The 21,536-nt window shown below is 38.5% G+C and overlaps 1 long non-coding RNA gene across 1 annotated transcript in view; it reads left to right on the top strand.

The window, feature by feature from the left end:
* Nucleotides 1–21,067, top strand: part of LOC108505030 — a 34,028-nt gene extending 12,961 nt beyond the window's left edge. The window contains exons 2-3 of the long non-coding RNA XR_001877349.1: nt 2,796–2,900; nt 21,056–21,067. This is a non-coding gene — a long non-coding RNA (uncharacterized LOC108505030). The remainder of the gene's footprint in view (nt 1–2,795; nt 2,901–21,055) is intronic.
* Nucleotides 21,068–21,536: the final 469 nt, after the last annotated feature.

Genomic DNA, 21,536 nt, shown 5'->3' with positions numbered 1-21,536 from the left:
AAGAACATGCCCTTGTCATATCACTGTCTTATTTTATCTGTAGTCTTTTTTTCCTGTAGAATACCATCTGAGAAATTATTATGTGGTTTTGTTTGTTTTGGTTTTTTGTTTGTTTGTTTGTTTGTTTTTTTAAATCTATAAGAAAGAGAAAAAAACTTGGACAATGGTCAGAGCCGTCACAATTCCTCAAAGGCCCTGGCTTGGCCTGCTAAGGCCCATCTCAGCAGCAGCAATGCCTGGGCTATGTGGAGGGATTGTCCACACTTGTCCCTGCTCCAAGGTGCACCTCAGTCCTACCTTGTCTCCAGCCTTGTTCTCTGAGATGTCCATCTTGCTGTCACTCCTGCAAAGCAACTCCTGCTGCTCCTGTCTGAAATCCAGTAGGAGATGCTGGGCACTAGTGGGAATCACTTTTGCAAATTTCTATCTTCCAACAACAGGTTGGTCCATTTGTATTGATTACCTTATGTAAACCTTCAAAGACAATCGGTGGCTCCTTCAATGTCACCATGAACAGCATGCAAGCTACTACTGCACTTGTACAAGATGTTATTGTCTTGTTGCACTAGAGTAGATGAAAAGCTTCAAGAATTGCTATGGGGGAAAATCCTGAAGTATCAGAAAAGATCAAGTGAGCTGACAGTATAACAAGAGAACAGAATTTGTAAATGTGGACGTTCAAAGTGAATAATGCAGTGAGTGAAGCGCAGCTAAGTAATGCTGCAGAGGGCTTTTCGATTAGAAATTGTAATTTTGTTCTTTAAAGATCATTGCTCAATTGAAAGTTAATTGTAATTTTCTTTTAAAGTATGCTTATAAAATCTCACATATAATGTAAGCGGTGAATGTGGTCTTTATATATTGGAGGTGAAGCTGAAACTCAGGTGACTTGACATACGCTTTCAACTCTGCTTTGTAATTTCCTTCAAAAAGTTACATAAAATCTCTACCCTGTTCTTGATCCATTCAACTGAGTGATGATAACCTCGAGCCTAATTCTTCAGTGTCTTGAAATCATGACTAAGCAGTGTTGTGAAAATGCACATTAGTGTAAATAATTCAAAGTGCTATAGTTTGAAAATGCTTTACGCTTCAACATTTGTGCTATTTGATTGTTTTTGCATCTAATAATCTTGCTTAGAGAATTTATTATGTTTCCTTTTTAGCTCATGACCTGGCACAGCAGTATAGTGTTTGGGCTTCTAGGAAGCCATGAGGTTTAATAGGGGTAAAAATAAATTTATTTCCTTTAAATATAAAGCAGCATCTAAATTGGTCTGAATATGCCTTGAAAAGGTGATTTGTATATATATTATTTAATTTGAGCTTGAACTGTATTACTTAATTTCAAAATTGGTATGTGCATGTACAAATGCATTTGTGCCCACTCGTGTGTGTGTGTGCACTCGTACTTTATATAGGAAATGAAGGAATCTGGATTGATGTAGATTATTAAACTTTGGTGTCTTTTATGTCTTGCTTAAAGGGGTATCTCAGCTGCTCTGGCTTCAGTGGAGGATGCCACATTACAACTGTAGCCTTTTCACTGCGGAGATAGGACAGAGCTGGATGCAGTCTGAGCTTTTCTGATTCTGGCTCTTGACTTGTCCTTGGGAGCTGATAACTGACAGCTAGAATAGCTCAGGGCTGTACTATACATATAATTGTATGCTATGTATGTATATTATATACCGGGGCACTTTGTCGCCTGTGGCAATGTGAAAGTGGGTAGAGGAAGGAATAGGAAAGTATCTTCCATAAGTAAGAGAGACAGTTTAGTGGTGAACTGTGTTTTAGAAATGAATGTGTAGATTATGCTTGTGTGAACATAGGTGCTTTTTTTGTCTTAGTTTTGAATAAAATATGTTGAGATGGGACGTTTCAGTACTTTCAACGTTAAAGAAATTGAACTTGTCAGGCAGTTTTAGTGCCAGTGTCTGTACGAGGCAATGTTACTTCTAAGGGTAGGAGAGGTCACCAAACAGCTCCACAGTAGCCTTTAATTTGAGATGGAACTTGTCAAATATTCTGGTGGAAATAAAATTTAAAATATAACATTTGACTTAGAATTTGAAGTGCCTTCCCTGCACCAGGCCCCTTTTTTCCTTTATTCAAACTGATGCTGTTGCCTCAAGCCTGGCCTGACCTGGAGGAGATGAGGCAGCAGTTCTGTGCTTTTAGAAGATAAGGAGTATTACGTGTGGTAGTCTGCCTGTCCTGCTGCCTGTTCCCAGCTGTGTCATGAGAAGAGATGAGAGACACTGCTTACTCTGAGCAAGCAGCCGTGCCTCCCTGGTTCCTGGCTGCTGCTCTGGGGTTGCAGAGAGCCGTAAATGACTTGAAGTGTCTGCAGGCGACAGTCGGCAGTGTGACTGACAGTCTGCTGCACCCCCCAGCTGCAGTGGGGTTTACTCTGCATCACAGCAAGCTCTTTATCCTTCTTGGCTTTTTGTCTGCAGGTACTTCAAAGATTCTAGAAAAGTCAAAGCTGCTTGTGCTACATAGCAAGGAAAGGAAGTGTGTGAAGTATTAATTGGACTTTCACTGTATGATAAAAGATCAAAATGAGGAAAGAAATGTGTGTGTGATGACCCAAACCACAGCTGTATGTGACTTGGTGGTCCTCGTTCTTGGGGCATTATCCAGTAGACAAGACAGTTCTGACACAGTGTGATAAATTCCTGCATGGGTTGAAGTCTGGAGTGTGATTACCTCTGTCTGCCTACCTTGGAGGTGTCCTTGCCATGCTCCAGTGCAGCCTGAAGCGATGCTGACTTTTGCTCCTGTCCTTGCAGTTTGAGCGACAGGAGGCAAACATGGCCCAAGTGCCCGCTGATCCGAGTAGTGCGGAAACTGCTGACCCAGAGGAGAGTTCTCCAAATATGATAGTCTACAGAAAGGTAAGGATTTGGAATTGTTTGCAAAAATCCCTTCTCTATGTGTAAAAGGATCCCATGCCTCCTTTGAACTTAGAGGTATGTTTCAGAAGGCTTGGAGTTTTCAGAAAAGGAGGTATTTAAAACTACAGCATTTGAGAGCTTGAAAGTTGTATTCTGCTCGGTGAAAGCATTTAAGCTTGTTAGTATAAAATATTTGACAAAAAACTAATAACTTTAATTTTGTAACTTTTTGTGAATAGCTGTGATATGACTTTAGCTAGTCTTTCAAGATTACCAAAGCTAGCTAAAATAATTGTGCATACCTTTCAAGTTTTATCACACTAAGCATAAAGCAGCTGCCGTACAACAATCTTTTAGTACATTTTTTTCTATTTTCATATTTTGATTCTTCACAGTTTTGATTCTTTCACAGTTTGATTCTTTGCAGGTGGTTGTTCTTACTTCCTATTGCCTTGCTTAAATGAAAAAAAAAGAGAATTTTCTCAAGTGCTGGGGAAAAATGAATTAGAGAAAGGTACACTAAAAGCAATATTAAGGAGCATTCTTTCACCATGATAAAATATGTTATTCTGAAGTATGTTGGAGGCAATATAAAAGATGAAGGAAAGCAATCTATGCAATGCCATTTGCTATGGCATTGTTTTATTGTGGGGTCGGTGTATCCGTTAGCTTTAAAATTGAGTCTTTTTATAGTTTAATGAAATAATGTAAATATCTTTTATTTAGCCTGCAAAATATTTCTTATGTAGTATGGAAAAGTGCTGTATAGTTCTGACAAAAAGAAAATTTCTTATAAATCTTAAGTAAGCTACCATTCTGTTAACTTAAGAGCTACAATGGTAGCTCAGATCAAGTTTCCTTTTGTAGAATGATCCTGGGTAAATTTACTGAAATGGGGTATGTGCTTGCGTGACTGCAATCCTGATGACTTTCATACGCTGAGAAAATACTTTAGGTTTCGTATAGAGCATAAGTTGTTTAAAGTGTTACTTTTTGATAACCATAGTTTGGGTTTAGGTGTTCCATATTTGGTTTGGAATCTGGAATTGTTAACATGGGAAAATTTTCTGGGTAATGCGTAGGCTTGTTTGTTTTGAATGTGTTATGAACACACTTTGGCTGCTAATTTGGAAGTAGCAGTAGTCGGTTAGTCAGATTATTTTTTTAAAACCTGTTTGCTCAGAGGTCCAACACTCCAGCAGGTTGAAGTAGACATGGAGTATGAAAGAAGTGTTTGGTTGCGTGATCTAGAATTAGGGCATTAAATCTGTGACTCTGCAGAGTATCCACTTACTTGTTCTTGAAAACATGGTTTTATTTGTGTGCCTCACTTTCTATTAATCTTATGGCATTTCTACTTAAGGATTTCTCTATTTCTTTGCGTTTTTCTGTTTCATTTTTGTCACTGTAGAATAGGGCTTGAGAGTTATCAACAGCTTGAGTGGTATCAACAGGGAACATACTCATACCATTTGATTCATCTGTCCTTATTGGTGTTCCTCAGATGTCAGTATTATCAGCCTTTCATAATGCAGTCATCTGTCAAAATAGATAGTTGTCTTTTAGAATAGCATGTCCCATGCATTGTGCAGTAATACTGTATTTTGCATTGCCAATGTTAACAAGCTAACGCATGTCTGTCAGGTTTTTGTTGCTTTATAAAAAGGGTTAATATCACCTATTCTTCAGAGTAATATTCCATTGGTAATTAACTTTCTAAAGTTAATTTATGTTATTTTATAATATAATTTATATGATAAACTTGTGTCTAAATTTATGTTATTTCTGGTGTTAGTATTAGATATTATTTGTTATTCTGATATTATTTTTGATATTAGTTTGATATTAGTTAGATGTATCAATAATGCATCAATTATATGTTCCCTAGTGCTGAAAAATCATATGCAAAATCTGAGACAAGACTTTTATTCTTTTGATTATCTCTCTCCAAATGAATGTTTAGCTCTTCATCTCTCATTTCCTTTCAAATGACTTGATTGCTAGTAATGAATGAGAAAAACACTGCACTGGACTCCTTGAAATATTGAACACAATCTGCTGGAATACTGTACAGTTCAGAATTGGTGTTGTGTCACAGTAGAAGAAAAAATTTGCTTCTCACAGCAGGGATCCTGAGATGCAATTGTTGATACCCCTTAGGAAGAATAAATAGGAGTGGGTTTCAATAATGGGACCACAGTAAATCCTGCTGTAAGTGTGAACTATTTTCTTGCTTATCATAACTGTCACATTTGTGGGTTTTGAAGGAGGAAAGCCCTGCAAGTAGAACCCCAAATTGTTCATACTTTCTTTACTGAGAGTCACTGGAGTCTATTTGAAGCTGATATACCAAGAGGGTGGTAGTAGCCTGGTTTTCTTTATAGTCACTAACAAGAGATAAACACATTTAAAGGACAAATAAGACCTTAGGTGGTATTGAGTGTCCCTTTGGAGCAACCTCTCTTTGTTTTGTTTATGGAGAAAAGCCTAGAACAGGCTGTGCTCTTTATTTAGGTAGGTAAAACTAAGTGGGATGGGTTTTGGCCGTGCAGAACAAAATAAACTAATTTATTTTGACTCAAATTGGTTCATGATATTCTCTATGGACTCCTGCAAGCAAATGGATTCTAACTGCTTTGATTGCTACAGCAGATGGTCTCAATAAGATAAGTCTTATTTTCTTCTACCTTCAGTGTTAACCTTTTGGGGGTTGATATTTATCCGTTTGTGAGGCATGTTACTTTTTAATCCAAAATATTCAGTGTTGCCTCACTGTTTTGGAAGACACCTGTGTGTGAATTAGTGTAGATGCACTTGTTAGTGCTGGTAGTATTTCGAGTATAATTTGCCTCACCCTACCCTTGTTGAAATGAATTGTACCCTAAACTACACGAGCTGTATTGACTAGGTCTCCAGTGACAGTCATGGGTACCTAGTACCTAGCTGTCAGGTACTTATGTCATATGGTAGACATCTATAATTAAGCAAGCTGCATTCCACTCTTTGGACTTGTGCTTCCTCTCATCTGTCTGTATGTCTCAGTGCTGAGCCCTAAGCTGGTTATAGGGCTATGAGTAGTGCTGCAGTAAGGATGTGCTGTAACTTATCTCGTGTGGCGTAGTGATACCTAATGAAAAATGTAAGGATGCTGCAGATACTGCATTGCCATTTAAGTAGTGCTCTGTGAGTAAAATGTAGGAACCATGTTTTCTTTAATCAGTCTGGCCACGTCTGGAGAAGTTACTAATACGTTTTTTTGATGGAATTGCTCCTGGAAGAGTGGTGCACAGTGCTTAGTCTGTTTGGAATGCGTTACCCTCCTTTCCATGGGAGCAGGGAGTGACATCCCAGTCTTCACTTAAGTCTCTGAGTGTTGTGTGGGTGCTGCAGCATGGGAGGAAAAAAATGCAACAAAAAGCCAGTGAGAGGAGAAAAAACACTCCTAGCAAACAGTAACAGAAAATATCAATTGATTTTAAATGCCTGTCACATTCCCTTGAAATCCAGCCACCCTTGATTGCCTTTCTGTCTTCCAAGTGCTGGTTACTGTGTCCCAGGGGCCCTTTGGCTCATTGTTCCAATAATCCACGTCTGAAAATTCGTCTTTTACAGACAATATTGAAAGATAAATGGTTCATGGACACCTTCTGGCACCAGATCTATTAGGTGACCTATTACCAAAATAACAAAATAATTTGGCAAATCAAATCTCCTTACAGAAAGGATGGTGGAAAATTGTCGTGTCACTGAAAGAAAAATTGAAATATTTAGGGTTTGACTAAAGAAGAACTAACCGAAAATACCAATAAGGAGGAGTACCTGGGGAATATAACAAGAAGGATGAAAAGACCGAAATTAAAATCTAGATTGGATAGCAAGATGTACTTGTTCCTGAGAGAGATCTCTTGTAATGGGGAAGAGTTTGCAAACTGTACTGTTTAGAGATATTTAGAACCACTGTGAGCATACATGCTCTGAGGGGTATCAGAGGGTACTATCAAAGAAATGACCTGCATTATCTGATGGTTGATTTCCATTTCTGCTTAATTTTTACCAGACACATCTTCTACCTCTGCTTGCTAACACTGGCACTTAGCGAGTTAAATTTTGAATTTTTATAGTTACTCATCACAAATCTTTTGAACAAGCAGGAAAATCTTATTTCCAAAGGCAATTGCTGTTCTAAGTAAATGTAACACGAACTTGCAGCTGCCACAAGATGCTTTCAGAAAAATCTGAGTTGTTTGCTACCTTCAGTATTTGGCAGCCTTACCATCTTTTTAAATGCTGATTTAAGATCTGAATTGAAATCATTAAAAAAAAAAAGAAAAAAAGAAAAAGAAGCAGCCTTACATTAGCAGGTTTTCTCCAGGCAGATTTCAGGGTTTCAGTTGTGGCAAGAGGCTGGAATCTTGCTGTCAGGCCTGGTCTAATGTACTGATAGGGCAGGAAATGAGAGAACAAGCAGTTGTGAAGACAGGTGTATGCATGCAAAAAATGTATGGACCATGAGGCAGAAAGATGGGGGAAGAGACTGTTGTTAAAATTAGCTGTTCACATTAATTAAAAAAAAAAAAATGCTGGTCTTATGAGCTAGTCAGAAGACCAAGACTGCTATTTGATTGCTTCCAAGTTATGCTGTGAAAAACCATCTCAGTAGGACACTCTCCAAGCAACCAAAAGTATACGAACCCCATAAGGGTATGGTCCAAATGATGACTTCTTGTAAAGAAAGAAAAAACTGCACTGTTTTAAAGTAAGGTGGATTTCATGAATACAACTTTTATTTTTTATTAAATGAAAGCAGTCCACACCTTTTTTGAGGTTTCCCAAATCCTTTGGGAGTTCACACTGCTTTAATGAAAGGCAGCAGAATCTAAAATGTATTTAAAATGTTGAAAACTTCTGGCATTATTTTATTTGTGTCTATATATTTTAGGATTCTCCTGCATGCAAAGGCCTTGAACCGTATTTTTGTACATGAAATCTGAGGTTTTTACACACTTGCTTCTGTAACTGGTTCTTTAACATAAAACTGTAAATTGATGGTGATAATGCATGAGTTGATAATACTGTAAACCTATAGACTTAAGATTTTACCCAAGCATTTTTCTGTACTGTTATTAGAGATCCCTTTATGGTATTTTAAGCTGTCTTACTCTTGACATTTCGTGATTTAATTTTTTTTTTTTACTGTTTCTAGACTGAAAGTGGTAAGCCAAGATTAAATTAGGGTTGAATTTGAGAGCCCTTATTGGTAATTTGGGAATTGAAATATGCACAATTTTTGATAAGTAGCCCCCAAACTAGCATTGTTAGTGTTGGAAAATAAATTTAAACCCAGTCTTGTTACCAAGATGTGTTGACATACAGGTTAGGCAGCAGGGCAACTTTAACTCTGAACTTCTGTATTGCACATTGAAAAGGAGGTTTCAGTTAATTTATCACTGCAAATGCTCACGTACCTTGGCTGAAAACAGAAGCTGGCCATTTCTTGAAACCTTGCTAATTTCTTTATTCAGCTGATTACCTTGTCAAAAACTTTGACTGCGTACGGTGTTGCATAGAAGGGGGAAAATGCCAGTGTGCAAGATGGGCTATTCATTAAATTGTGGGTGCAATAATGGCAGAACTGGCTGCTTTTTATTGAGGAGATTCCCTCTTGGCATTTCCTTCAATAACAAGAGTAGTATTCAATAATTCTCCTTCCCTTACTCATATAGTAAAATCCTGGGGATAATAATCACAGTAGTGGCATTAAATTTAGTTCTACAGAGAGAGAGAGAGGCTGTACAGTGGGTGTCAAAGATGGGAATGGCCATGTGCAACAGGCCTGTCAGGTAGGAGCAGCAGCCAAGAGAGACCTGAGTATGCTAGTAAGTCATAGGGAAGTTATGGTCCAGTATTGAGCAGTTGCAATGAAAATCACAAATATAATCCCAGAGTGTCTTGAAGAAATATTTCTAGAGGAGTGATGGGTGTCAGTAGTATTATGCAAAGGGCCAGTGATATGGCCTCTTCTTGGTCATGGTGTAGTCTTCTCTGTTGTCATCTCCTGTCTTCAAGGTTGCACAGACTGGACTAGAAACAAGTGGCTTATTTAGCTGAGCAAAAGCTGGTACTTGCGTGTAGACAAATTTTATAAATTTCTGATGGATATAAGCGATTTTGGAATTAGGAGGTGGTTCCTAATTCTCACAAAAATGGAGTTCTGGAGCAGCCACTGCAAGGAGTATTGAGACCCAGGAAGCCATCTGGTTTTAAGATACGTGTAGGCATGTTTTTAAAGAGGTCTGTACGTCGTGGTGTCTTGCAAAAGGAGAGAAGTAGAAACAGTGAGCCAAGAAGTCTCTCTAGCCTTATGTTTGTACCTTCTTCAGATTACCTTGAATAGGGACTGACTAAAATACCTTCAAACACCCTTTATTCATGCAATACCAAACAGTTTGTACTGCTGAAGTTTGACACGTGTCAGTGTCCTTGAACAACACTAATGCCACTGACCTTGACTGTAGCTGTCAGGGAAACATCGTGATAAAGCTGGGGGCTGTGGGTTTGATTTCCACGTCTGTTAGATGGTATGAATTATTAATGATTTAAGGCATTAGTGTAAAATTGCAGGAAGTTAGTGCCCAGAGGACTTCAGAAGCTGACTTGCATCATTGTTTAGATGCAAATAAGGCTGTCATACGAGTGGCAGAAACATGTTTTTAGACTCAGGTGGAGGTGATCCACCTGGAGGAAGGGCTTTTGGATACTTTGTGGTTTTTTGGTTTTTTCCATTATTTGTCTTGCCATAATAGTTAAGACTTAGTTGATGTTGAAGACCCAACTCAGACTGGTAGGCAGTGTGCAAAGTTACAAATCAGGAAATACTTGTAATGTGGTAGATAGGTAGGAAGACCCTCAAATAACTATTTTCTTGTTTGTCTTTTTAGGTATATAAATGCATGCATATATGTATACACACACACACGTGTGTGTATTTACATGCCTTTGAAGTAATGAGGAAAAATAAATAACCTTTATGTTTTATCCTGGCTATATTGCATAGCCTAATATGAGATACATTCTCAGAACATATATAATATATATTAAAATGTTATATGTAGATGTATATATGATGTATTTCCTTATATATCTTATATGCCTTAAATCTTTCTACTCAAATAATGCATGCACAGAGTAATTCATTTGCATTTCACACATATGAATCTGTCTTTCTTGGCTAGGAAAAGGTGGCCTTAGCCCTAGTGAAAAAATGTCCTTAGTTCTTGTTGGATCCCTCTTTGTAGTTAGAGATTTTGGTGATAAACCTATAACTTTTTGTTTGGGTTTTGGTAGTTGTTGTTTTTTTCAATCTCTCCATATTCAGAAGCGGTTGCCTTATTTAAACTTACTTAGTTTTCTTTTTCCTCTCTGGCTCATCGTTTCTCTGTTCCTGTTTGTGACTGAAACAAACTGTCTCTTGCACCCATAAAAGTCTAATTACAATGATCTATTACTTTAACTGTTCTCAGAGGCAGAAAAAAGATGAGCCAGGACCAATAGCTATGACAACTTCTAAGTATATTTTTAGCAAAGCAACTAGTGCAAATTTAGCATAGAGATAAAGAGGGAAGGTTCAGCTAGAGGGTAAGATTATGCTATTCTAGCTGTAGCACTTAGTGCCTTGCATTTTTGAAAACAGTTCTGTTTTATTCCCCTAGCATCTTTCTCACATGATTTGCTGTGTATTTGTTGTCACCATTTTAAGTGATGGCCTTGAAGTATTTTCATAGTGTTTAATTTTGCTTACTTTACTTTACTTTTACTTTCTTACTTATACTTGTGATTTACTCTTGCATGTTGTTTTGGCAGGATGCTGAATATGAGTGTTTTCTTTCTGCCTAATACTTTATTTTAGCCACGTGCTTGTTTCATTTATTAAAAAGAAAAAACAAACAAACCAAAAGAAATAGTGAAGCAGTATAGAGCTGCCACCCTGATCATTCCAGGAGGCAGTTTCTGGCTATTTCAGATGCAATCTTGAACCCTAGTATTAAGAGAAAAGAATTTGTGTGGAATTGGATGAAATGTGCACGAAACCCTGTCTTTTCGTTTTGTATTAGAACTTCAACTACATAATTTTTAATAAAATATCGCTTCAGAGGATTACAAACTTCTTTCGAAAGGCTCTCCAATAAATTTGAGTTGGAGGATTTAGTTCAATAAATAGCATTACATGTGTGGGACCATGAAAATATACAAATGAAGGTCCATTAAAAAACTCATGCTTTGAATCCTAAGACATTTTGAAGCATGCTTGCTCTTTTCTATGAGAAGCAGTTCGTGTTCAAGGGGAAGCAATTACTTTTATTCTTTTTGCTTTATTGGTGCTCCCGTTGTCCTATATCTTCTTTTTCCTTGTCTCTTCAAAGTTAACTGAACTGCAGAAAATGCATAGGTCTGCTTAACAAAAAGTTGTATTTTCATTCTTGAGTATATTCAGTATTTTAGTTCAAAAGCTACTTGTTTTTTGGGGTGGGGGACAAAGGTGTTAATTTAAATGAGATGTCTCCTCTCCATACCTTGTTTTCCTTAAATATTAATGGAGCTAGTTATTATTACCATCCATTAAAGTGTTTGGAAATTATACTTTGGACCAATAATTAAGGGCCTCCGAAGCTAAAGTTATACATATTTGTGGCATACACAAGAAGAAATTACAAAATATGTGTTTTTAAGGGTTTAATTAGGAGTAGACTAAGTGGAATAGATAAGAAGATAATTTAGCCAAGGAACACATTAATGAACTAGTCAGTTCTATTTCTTGTTTGAGAGCAAAAGTGCATCAACTCCAATTTCATTCATACTTTAGTTTTGTGAAAGCATGGTTCTGTGAGATACAAGTCAAACAAATGTTTTGTGGTTACATATTTAAGCTCTAGATGGAAATGGTTTTGCGTACTAGAGTCTTCTCAGAGTATAGGGCTAGAGGTGTCACTTCTGTTTTCCTCATCTACCATTTCTTCATTTGATGAAAATAGTTTTGGTGGCAATTGCATATTAAGAATTTTCCTTGTTGGTTCTCTTACCATTTCATATATTTATTCCTTATGTCTTGCATTTGTTGAAAGTTTTAGCAAGGAGACCTGGAACTGGAGGGCTGTGGAAACTATCTAACAGCCTCTATTTGCGAACATAATTCTCCTTTGCTTGTTGGAATGACTGTGGCTGCAGGAGCTGGCTTGGTGTGATGCCCCAAATAAAGGGAATATTTCATTGACTGATGTTGTAATTAGATGCCTTTCCCCATCAGTAAATCCACACAATTTTTCTAGGTGTTGCTTGTAGCTACATAGGAATTAGCTCATTCAATGACTTACACAAAATGTCACAAAACTTTGGCAGCACTGGGTTCTTTTCACTTGCACTGTCCCTCTCAGGCTCTTAATAGTAAAATTAGCAGGAGCTGTGTTAATTATATTTTTTCTATGTGTGGAAAAACAGAGCTACAATAATGGCAGTACTGTTGTCTATTTGTGTATTGAAGATAGTCCAACCATTGGTTTGTATCTGGAAAGTTATGTGTGGAAAAACAGTGATTAAACCGCATTTTTTAATAATGGGAAAGCATCTGTTTGAAAAAAGGGAGCCTAAGTGTTTTCTCCCTTGGTCCTCTTACTAGGAAAGGTGACCTACTTTGGTACTGATTTTTTTAAAGTATTTTTGACTGGAAAGCACTTAAAATATATTGAGTTATACCAACTTTTTCTTTCTGCATGTGAGAAATAAACCTATTTTCTTTTTCAACAGTGAAAATGGTGTTTAAGTAATTTATAGTCTATTTATCATCAATGGTAGGGGGGCCCCTGGTGGTCTAGTGGTTAGGATGCAGCGCTCTCACTGCCACGGCCCAGGTTCGATTCCCGGTCAGGGAACTCCTCCGGGCAGATGGAGCTCGTCAGCCCTGTAAGGCCATCCATCTAAGAGAAGGTCACTCTAAACAAACCTACGTCCTGAGGACCTTGCTGCCACCGTCCGAGCTCGCTCGGCCCCGGCAGATGAACCTTAGGATTAAAGGGTGGGCTCAGTTCAGCGCACACTGTGTCTCACCTAAAAAATCCACTGTGCGGGGGTAATGACCTTTCCCAAATCTTCGTTTGCAAAGACTGGCCGTGATGATGATGATGAGCATCAGTGGTACTCTTTTCCCACTTAACAGATGTCTGAGGGTTTCAGGAAGCATAGCCTTGACCCAAACTTGCATAAAATTGTGACAGACTAGAAGTTTTGTGGGACAACCTATGCACTGTTTTTGTCTTTGCTAAACTGTTATTTTTCTGTGTTACTCACATTAGTGAGTAATACTACTTGAAGGAAAAATAGAGGATTGAAGGAGGATGCACCAAAAGTAGGCAGAATGGATAAGTGAACTGGAAGGGTGATCCATGTTGGAGAGAGAGTTAAGACTTAATATTGTTTTTTAAAAAGCAGTATTTACTGACTTAGAATTGCAAGAGATATTTACAGAATCATCGAAACTGGGAGAGATTTTCAACATACCGCGTCCAATTGTCAACCTAACACCCCCATAATCACCTCTAAACCATATCCCCAAGTGCCACATCCAGACCTCTCTTGAACATTTTCAGAGAGAGTGACTCAACCACCGCCCTGGGTAACTTATTCCAATGCCTAACCACTCTTTCAGAGAATTTTTTTTTTTTTCTAATATCTAATCTGAACCTCCCCTGGTGCAATTTAAGATCCTTTCTTCTCATCCTTTCGCTTGAGACATAGCAGAAGAGACCAACTGCCACCTCACTGCCGCCTCCTTTCAGATAGCTGTAGGGAGCAACTACCTTTCAGGTGGTTGTTGGAGGTCCCCGCCAACCTCCTCTTCTCCAGACTAAACAATCCCAGTTCTTAAAGCAGTTTTTCAGCAGTCTTAAAAGTATTTGAGTTCACTGTGGGCTGCACACAAGCACTAACTGTAGCCAGTGGCTGACATAATTGTCTTTAATTGCATAAATTTGATTTATTCAAGAAGCATTTGGCCATAGAATGAGGCCCTGAGTTACCACTGAGGTGCAGGTGAAGGCTTACAGAAGCTACATGCTCCTATTCCATTTTGCACTGTTGCACTTATTTTTTTCTCTCTTGTTTCATTTGACGGTCTGGCCGTTCTCACAGTGTAGCTATTTTAAATTGGTGAAAATCAACTGAAACCTGAGTGCCCTTTAGGCCACTGTTGTTCAGTAGCACTGAGTTCACCTACCAGGCTGAGGGGGAGCAATGAAAGAGAGACATGGTCATGTGCTGGGGCATATACTCTGTGGTGGACACTGCTTTACGCTCCTGATTTTGATGCATTCAGTTGAAGTGCAAAGAAAAAGAGTTAATGACCAGAGAAACCGTTGAAATATGTCAAGTTGTAGAGAGCTTCCAGGGGCATTCAAGGACAAGCAGCTCAGATGCTTCTTTCTAAATGAACTACAAAAACATGCAGGAATGGGTACACTGACTCTATTACTTTAATTATTTTCTCCATAGTGTCTTAATTTTTTTCATACTTATGGCAGTTGACCAGCTTTCTCTGTGGCAGCTGTACCACTTCACGTGTATTTTGAATAGTGCAAACAGAACCCTTGGGATGGGAAACTGGTTAATGGAGGGAGATTGTAATGAGAGAGAAGGTGGCTGTTTTAGCTTCTAGGCTTCCACCTCACAGCCAGATGTGATTCAAAAAATAAGAAAACAGTGACATTTTGCCATCTCTTGCTGGGTCTATTGGAAATCACTTCATTCTGGTTGATTTTATAGCAGACAGACACCCCTTGCAAAAAAATTACCCTGGAGACACTGGGTGGTATGAATTGAGATGTCCAGACAATACCAGTCTGTCCATCTTGGCTCTGATGGTTTTGGGTTCTGTATTCACAGGACCTGAAAATTTGATTCTATGGGAAATCAGGGGCTTAGAAGGAAAGGCAGCAGCTTCAGCACAAAGGAATCCCTCCAGCTCTTCAGGCACCCTGTCACCTCATAAGGGTTGACTTCTGAAGGGGCCTCTTAGGTGTTCTGGTCATCCCCCTGGTGCTCAGCAGTTCGGATAAAAATCATACCTATATCTTGAGTTATCTTTCAATTGCACTTCAGCAAAATTTAAGGAAAGCTCTTGGAAAGGTCAAACCCCAACTCTAGACTGAAGCAGGAGAGTGCCTGTGAGGTGCACATGGAACCAAAACAAAACAAAAAGACACCAAAAAACCAAAACAACAAAACAAAACCCAGAGAAAAACACCACCATCAACTGAATAGAATGCGTGAGTACGGTGAATATGGTGGTAAATGCCTAATGAAGTGTTTAGGGATTCCTGGAAAAGGACTTTTCCTCTGCCAGTTTGTAACTGTTAAGAGCAAAAAGGTGACAGGCAATGTGGCTGCTGCTGCCTCTACCTGGAACACTGAATGTATCGTGTTTTATGATATTCTGTCTTTGGTAATCTAGTGACCTTACTGTCCATGTCCATATGTATTTACTAAGTTTGAGTTCTGTTGCTTTCGTTTTTTTTCCTTCAAACGTTGCTGCCTTAGATTGTAAGCATTCATTGCTGGTGCTGAAATCAGATCCAAGAAATGTCTTTTTACCTCTCTGGAATGCCTAGTGTACAAAACTTGAATTACTGCTGACAAAATGTTTACCTAATGTAAATCAGTATTATCTTCCTGGATTCCTAAGGATGAGACCTTTGTAGGGAAACATCTGAAATGTTTAATAAGAATTGTTTAATAAGAATTAGCTCAGTATGTTTGCAAGCAGCTGAAACATAGTTGAATTATAAAATGGCTCTATAATTCACAGAGGAACTGAATGCTGTGAGGTACATTTGTTTGGGGATATGAGGATGAGAATTTTTTTATGTAAATAAGCCATTTATGAAAACTTCTGAACAAGGTATCAGTAAGGATTTTTATTGGGTTCCTGGTGGTGTGTTTAGCAAATGCAGAAATGGAGACTGAGACTAGCTTAGGTATTGCAATGCACCTACCCTACACATTGCCTTGATTTAGATTCGTTTGCCTTCTCACTGACGGCAGGTATTTGAAACCGGTGCTGCGACATGAGGTGCACAGCTCTTGAAAGGTTTTCTAGAATCATCACAAGAAACAGATTTTCTTCTCTGTGACTTCCTGACTGAAAGTGGAAGTGTGTAGCAAACCATTTAGGTGCGCATCTGAAGCTGTCCCCCAGATCTTGCCAGACATAGCAGGTCAGGGAGCTAATAGAGGGTATCTCTAATTGTTTACTTAGGACTTCAGGGAAGAGCTTGGAACAGGGCAAGTGGTCTCTCATGTTGGAAGAGCAATATATCCAAAAGAGATGGGTTAAAATTGTGTAGGAAGAGTCTCAGGCAAAATCAGTGCTTAGGAAGGAGAGGAGGGATGGAGGAACATGCTTTTTTCCATCAGATTATGTGTTGAATCTGACTCATCATAACTTTTAATGTAATGCTCCCATAAAAATTGGACATTCCCATTTGTTGTGACTAATGCTTTCATGCTTTGTCTAACCTACCCCAGACTTCAGAATGACAAAAGTATGTCTGTGCTGAAGCAGGTAAAGCTTTCAGGATCTCCACCCACCCCCCTCGACCTTCTTGTCCTAATGAAAGCCAAAATGTTCTTTTTCTCTTAGATTCACACAGAAAAAACCCAAAATTTTCCACAGAGTTCTGTAATGGAAATACAGCTTTCACATACTGCTGTGGAAATTAGGTTAAGTAAAAACAGGAACTCTTAGCCTCTTTTATGCAGGTTTCTAATTGTTACTCTTCAGTTTCTTCTATTACTTTGGGTCAGAGCATGAGTAGCAAGGCAGAGGGAATGGAATTAGAAATTTATTTTTTACACATTGCTGAAATAAAAGCTTCTCCTTGCTGAAAAATTAATTACTGAGTGTTCCAGCACCTTATAAGATATTTATGTGTTCTCCTGAGTCCTGTCTCCTCCTGTATCAAAGTGCTGTCTTGAGAGCAGTTCAGGCGAGAGGGCTGCTCAGCTGCACTTCATGGTCTTCCTCTCTGCCAAGGAGTCTCAAGACAGCACTCAAAGACAAAGAGACATAGTCTAGGGAAAGTATGAATATTAGATCACTCTGGTTTAATCACTTGGGATATGGTGGCCTCAATTTATGCATCTGACATTTCGGAGGTTTTGTTGTTGTGGTTTCTAAAATACATCTCAAAATGGTTAAATCAAGAGTTCTTAATGGGTAATGCTTTTGTGGTACTGTTGTCCAAGTCTGTGTCCAGTGTATAAAGAATTTGATTACAAAATCAGTTGTCTCTTACTTTAATGGCTTTTTGTAATGTTTTCACTGTGGCTTCTCCCCCTCCCCCATCTGATCTTTGAAACAGAGAGAAAAGAATGATTTGCTGGATTTGTATCATTTGAGAATGCACAGATAGATGGTGGCCTGATTAAATAGCATCCTGAAGTTGCTTGTTCTTAAAAGGGAAATATTGCTAGCATCAAATCTGTTACTTAAACATAATGGTTACTTGATTGCTGCAGCAAGTGCTCTCCCAGGGCAGGCAGCTGAGGAAATGTGTATGAACTACAGCTAGACTCTGTGCTGGTGTTCCCAGCTGCACCTTCAAAGTTACTGTCTTGAAACCTTATGTACAAGTGGAGGGAAACTGAGGTCAGTGTCTTGACTCACTTTGAGATGGTGCAGGGAATGTCACCTTAGGACGTGCACATTTTGTTTCTGCCTCATCCAGCTCATCTGTGCAAGAGGATCTTTATAAGTAATATGTCATAAGAACAGGAGGATCCAGGAGGCTACTTAGTCTGCATGTTTGTTGCTGACCTCAGTGTTCATCTGTGTCTTACTTGGTTCCTGGGGAAGATGGGGGCTCATTTTAAAGCTTGCAGGTCTCTTACCTTTTACAGAAGTTTGCCCTGTGCCTGTATCCCGGTGAAAATGTTTTAGGTCCTCTGGAAGAAGAAGCTGATACTACTTATTTGTATGCAAAGCAGCTGAAGCATCAGTAATACTTAACAGCATCAGTAGTCCTGATAATTTGTCTGACTCTATAACAGAACCTTTGAGAGCAAAGCTTCAAAGAAATAACTGCAAAAAGCTTGTGTTACAGTCTCTGAGTAGTGAACGAGCTGAAGGTCAGTTGTGGTGTTTGACATCGTGGTGATGCTGGGGACAAAGGGTGGCTTTTTCATACTGGGAATGGGGAGGGAGGTTTGATATTTTGATCTGTACAGGGTAAATACACTGTCTTCTGCCTTCCATATCACTTGTGCTTTTTTTCCCTATAGGTCACACTGCTGTCTCTGTTCTGTCACCTGCATTTTAAGTTACTGTGGTTTTATTTATGATTTGGGTTGTCTGTGCAAAAGCCACATTTGAGTACCTTGTTGTGGCTGATTGAACTAACATTTTTTACATCAAACATGCAATATGAAGTTACAGGTGAAATTAAGCATGTGGCATGCAGCTTATTCTTTGTTTGCTCTCCATTTTTTTTTATTTTAATGATTTTGGGAGTGCTGAACTAATTAAAGTGACCAGTCTTTCAGTATGTAGTTTAGTCTCAGGCAAAATTAACATCATGCTTCCACCCACTGTAATTTCAGGAAAGTAATTAAGTGGTAATACTGTTAAAAAATCAAAGCTAAATTTGCTGTATTGGATGTGCCTCTATGGAATGGAGTTTCTTCCTAACTTATGGGTTCAAATTAAAATGAAATAAATACCCATAGTGTTTCCAGAGATTTTGCTATACGTAATAATTTCATAAAACTACTGAAATACAGCCACTCTTTGAGTAAGTATAGAGTTCAGAGCTGGAAGCTGCTTAATATTAAGAGCTGAAACAGTGTTCTGTATGTGAAGATACTGTAGAAAGATGTGGCTTGATCTGAGTGTAATAACTCAAATTGAAATTTGTCCCAGATGCTGGGATTGATACCTTTACTATCATTAAAAAAAAAGTATTCAGTCAGTAGCTGACATTAAAGTCTGAGAGCTGCCTTAAAACAGTACTGAGCAGGGGATTTGATCTTACCCAGTGAATTACCAGCACAGCTTCTGAGGCACACCACATCTACTTTGGAGTTCTCCCACTTATTAATTGGACTTGTTCTTACAAAAATGCTAATTCAGATTTAGCTGTTTTTATGATTCTTAATGGCTCAACCCAAAAGCAATGAAAGTCATTGAATGTAATCCCCTTGCCTTCAGCAAGCTTTTGATCAGGACTTGTGCAGTTATAACTGAAAAGGGTTGCTGGATTTTGCCTGAAATAATTTTTTTTAAATGTGGAAAAGTGTATGTGTATTTATGTATGTTTTCATGTGTGCATGTATGTTTTGATGTGTGCTGAGCTATATTTATTCTTGAGTGTCAGCTGTAATTTAAAAGAGTAAGTGAAAAAGTCAAAGTCTGTTTTTACTGAGAGGCCAACTCCGTTATGGTAGAAATTGGGATATTCTTGGATGTTTTTTAAAGTTAGGGCATATGATTTTTAAAACTTGAGATCTACCACCACAAGGAGGGTAAAGCTTGTTCAGTGGAGAGCTTCATGTCCAAAAGCACAGGATACCAAGATGATCAGGAGCCTGAAGTACGTGTCTCATGAAGGCACACTGTGGCAGCTGGGCTTGTTGAGCCTGGCAAAGAGGAAATCCAATAGCAGTCTGCAGACAATTAAAGAGTAATCACAAAGCTGAAGGAAACAAGCACTTCTTGGTAAATCCAGATGATGTAACGAAGGGCATGGACTGGGAATTGCAGCTTGGGAAGCTCAGATTGAGTGCTAGGGGGAGGAAATTTCACTAGAAGGACAATGCTTCACTGAATATGTTACCAAAGAGGCTTATTGTGATGTCTGAGGAGGTTTTCTGACCATGGCAGCCTATCTGGAGGGGACTGCAGATGAAAGGCCCTCCTGTGCTCCCTCCTGGCCAACCTGGTTCTCTAGGTACACTTCTGAAAATGGGCAGATTTGACCTGTGAAAATAAAGGCTGTAGCACCTTCTACTACTTATTGCCTGTTCTGTCTCAGCTTGTGGGAGGGGGCTGGCAGCTGCTGGCATCACTCAATACTGGTATCACAGATCATTCTAATTTGCTTTATACAATAAAATTATTTTATCTTTGATTATTGAATCCTTCTAGATGTGTTCAACAGTAGTATAAATTCTTTCTATAATTTTGCAGCAGAAGACTGGGCTAAATTTTTTAGTGATAGAAGTCTAAATCCTCTATATGCAATTTCTGAATATTAATATGGTAGGAAGTTAAGCAGGAAAAGGAAATTTAAGAATAGTAACCATTGGGCTGTTAGATGTAAGCTATACAGAAAACATCCTCTATTAGTAAATGCAACATACCTATGTGCAATATTCATATTTTGCATCTATAATATAAAGGTGCATGCATATATATGTGTATAACGTGTATATGCATAAGGTTTTGCATAAGTACAGTATATGAATATTTGTGTCAGATTTATCATATTTGAAAAGAGAGGGAGAAATATCCTGTGATGTAGGTAGCAGAGAGAAATTTCATTGAGTCTATTTTTCTTTCTTACTTCAATTCACTTGACTTCACTCTACCTCAGTCCATTTAATGAAAACTATTCAAAACACTGCTTTTCCTGTATCATTCCCTTCCTCTATCAGTGACAACTTCTTCCTCTATCAGTGACAACTTCTTGCTAGTACAGTTTGCCAGAAGATAACTCATGTTTTGTTTTTGAGAAGGCTTTGGCATGTCTTTCTGTTCTGATGCCAAGGAAAACCAACACACCATAAAAATATCAAAAATGAAATGAAGATGATCCTCTAGAGTCACTATCCCAGAATTAAAATGAAATCATAATCATATTGCATGAAAGCATTTCTGCACATGGTATCTTATAAACTTAAGGTAATAATAAAGTAAGTTTTGAAGAATTGTATAACTGACTAGGTGAATATCCCATCCTAACTAAAGCTTGCCCTAAGTGCCAGGCCTGGTTTCCACTGGTCCTGCAAGCAGGCACCTCAGGAGGAGCCCAGGGTCAGCACTGCTGGAGGAGCTCTGTCCCTCAGCACAGCCCCCTCATTGTTTTTAATCACCAGTATACATCTATATTAATAAGTTGAAGACATCGCTCACTATATTTATATCTTCCTGTATCTAAGTAGATCCTGTATCTAAGTAGACTAAGTCTAGCCTTTAACCTGTTGGTTTGCTCTGTCATTAGCTAAACTAGTCACTTCCTGCTGTGCATATTTTTTCTGCTTCCACAGCTTCTCATCTACTTCCCGTCATTCTTTTCATTTGATATTTCTCTTGCCCTCTGTTACTTAGGCTAAAAGCCTTAACTTCTAAAGCTTTAAGAAAACCCACAAACCAAACAAAAACCAAACCAAAACCAACTCTGCAGAAGTCTGTTAGCATTACTACATCCCTTCTAGCATATTTTCAGCCTATTCTTTATAAGAGGAACATCCTTTCTGCCTGTGCCTGTGCAGCACTTAGCCTAATGGCCCGTGACTTGAACTCAGTCCTGGTTCTGAGTTACGGAGAAGGAGCCCCATCCCAAGGGGAGAGGCTTATAATACTTTAATTAAAGCTCT

Source organism: Lepidothrix coronata, unplaced genomic scaffold, assembly GCF_001604755.1.
Source record: "Lepidothrix coronata isolate B3197 unplaced genomic scaffold, Lepidothrix_coronata-1.0 Scaffold182, whole genome shotgun sequence".
Classification (NCBI taxonomy): domain Eukaryota; kingdom Metazoa; phylum Chordata; class Aves; order Passeriformes; family Pipridae; genus Lepidothrix; species Lepidothrix coronata.
Note: the sequence above shows the minus strand (reverse complement) of the source record. Positions and strands in the feature narration are given on the sequence as shown.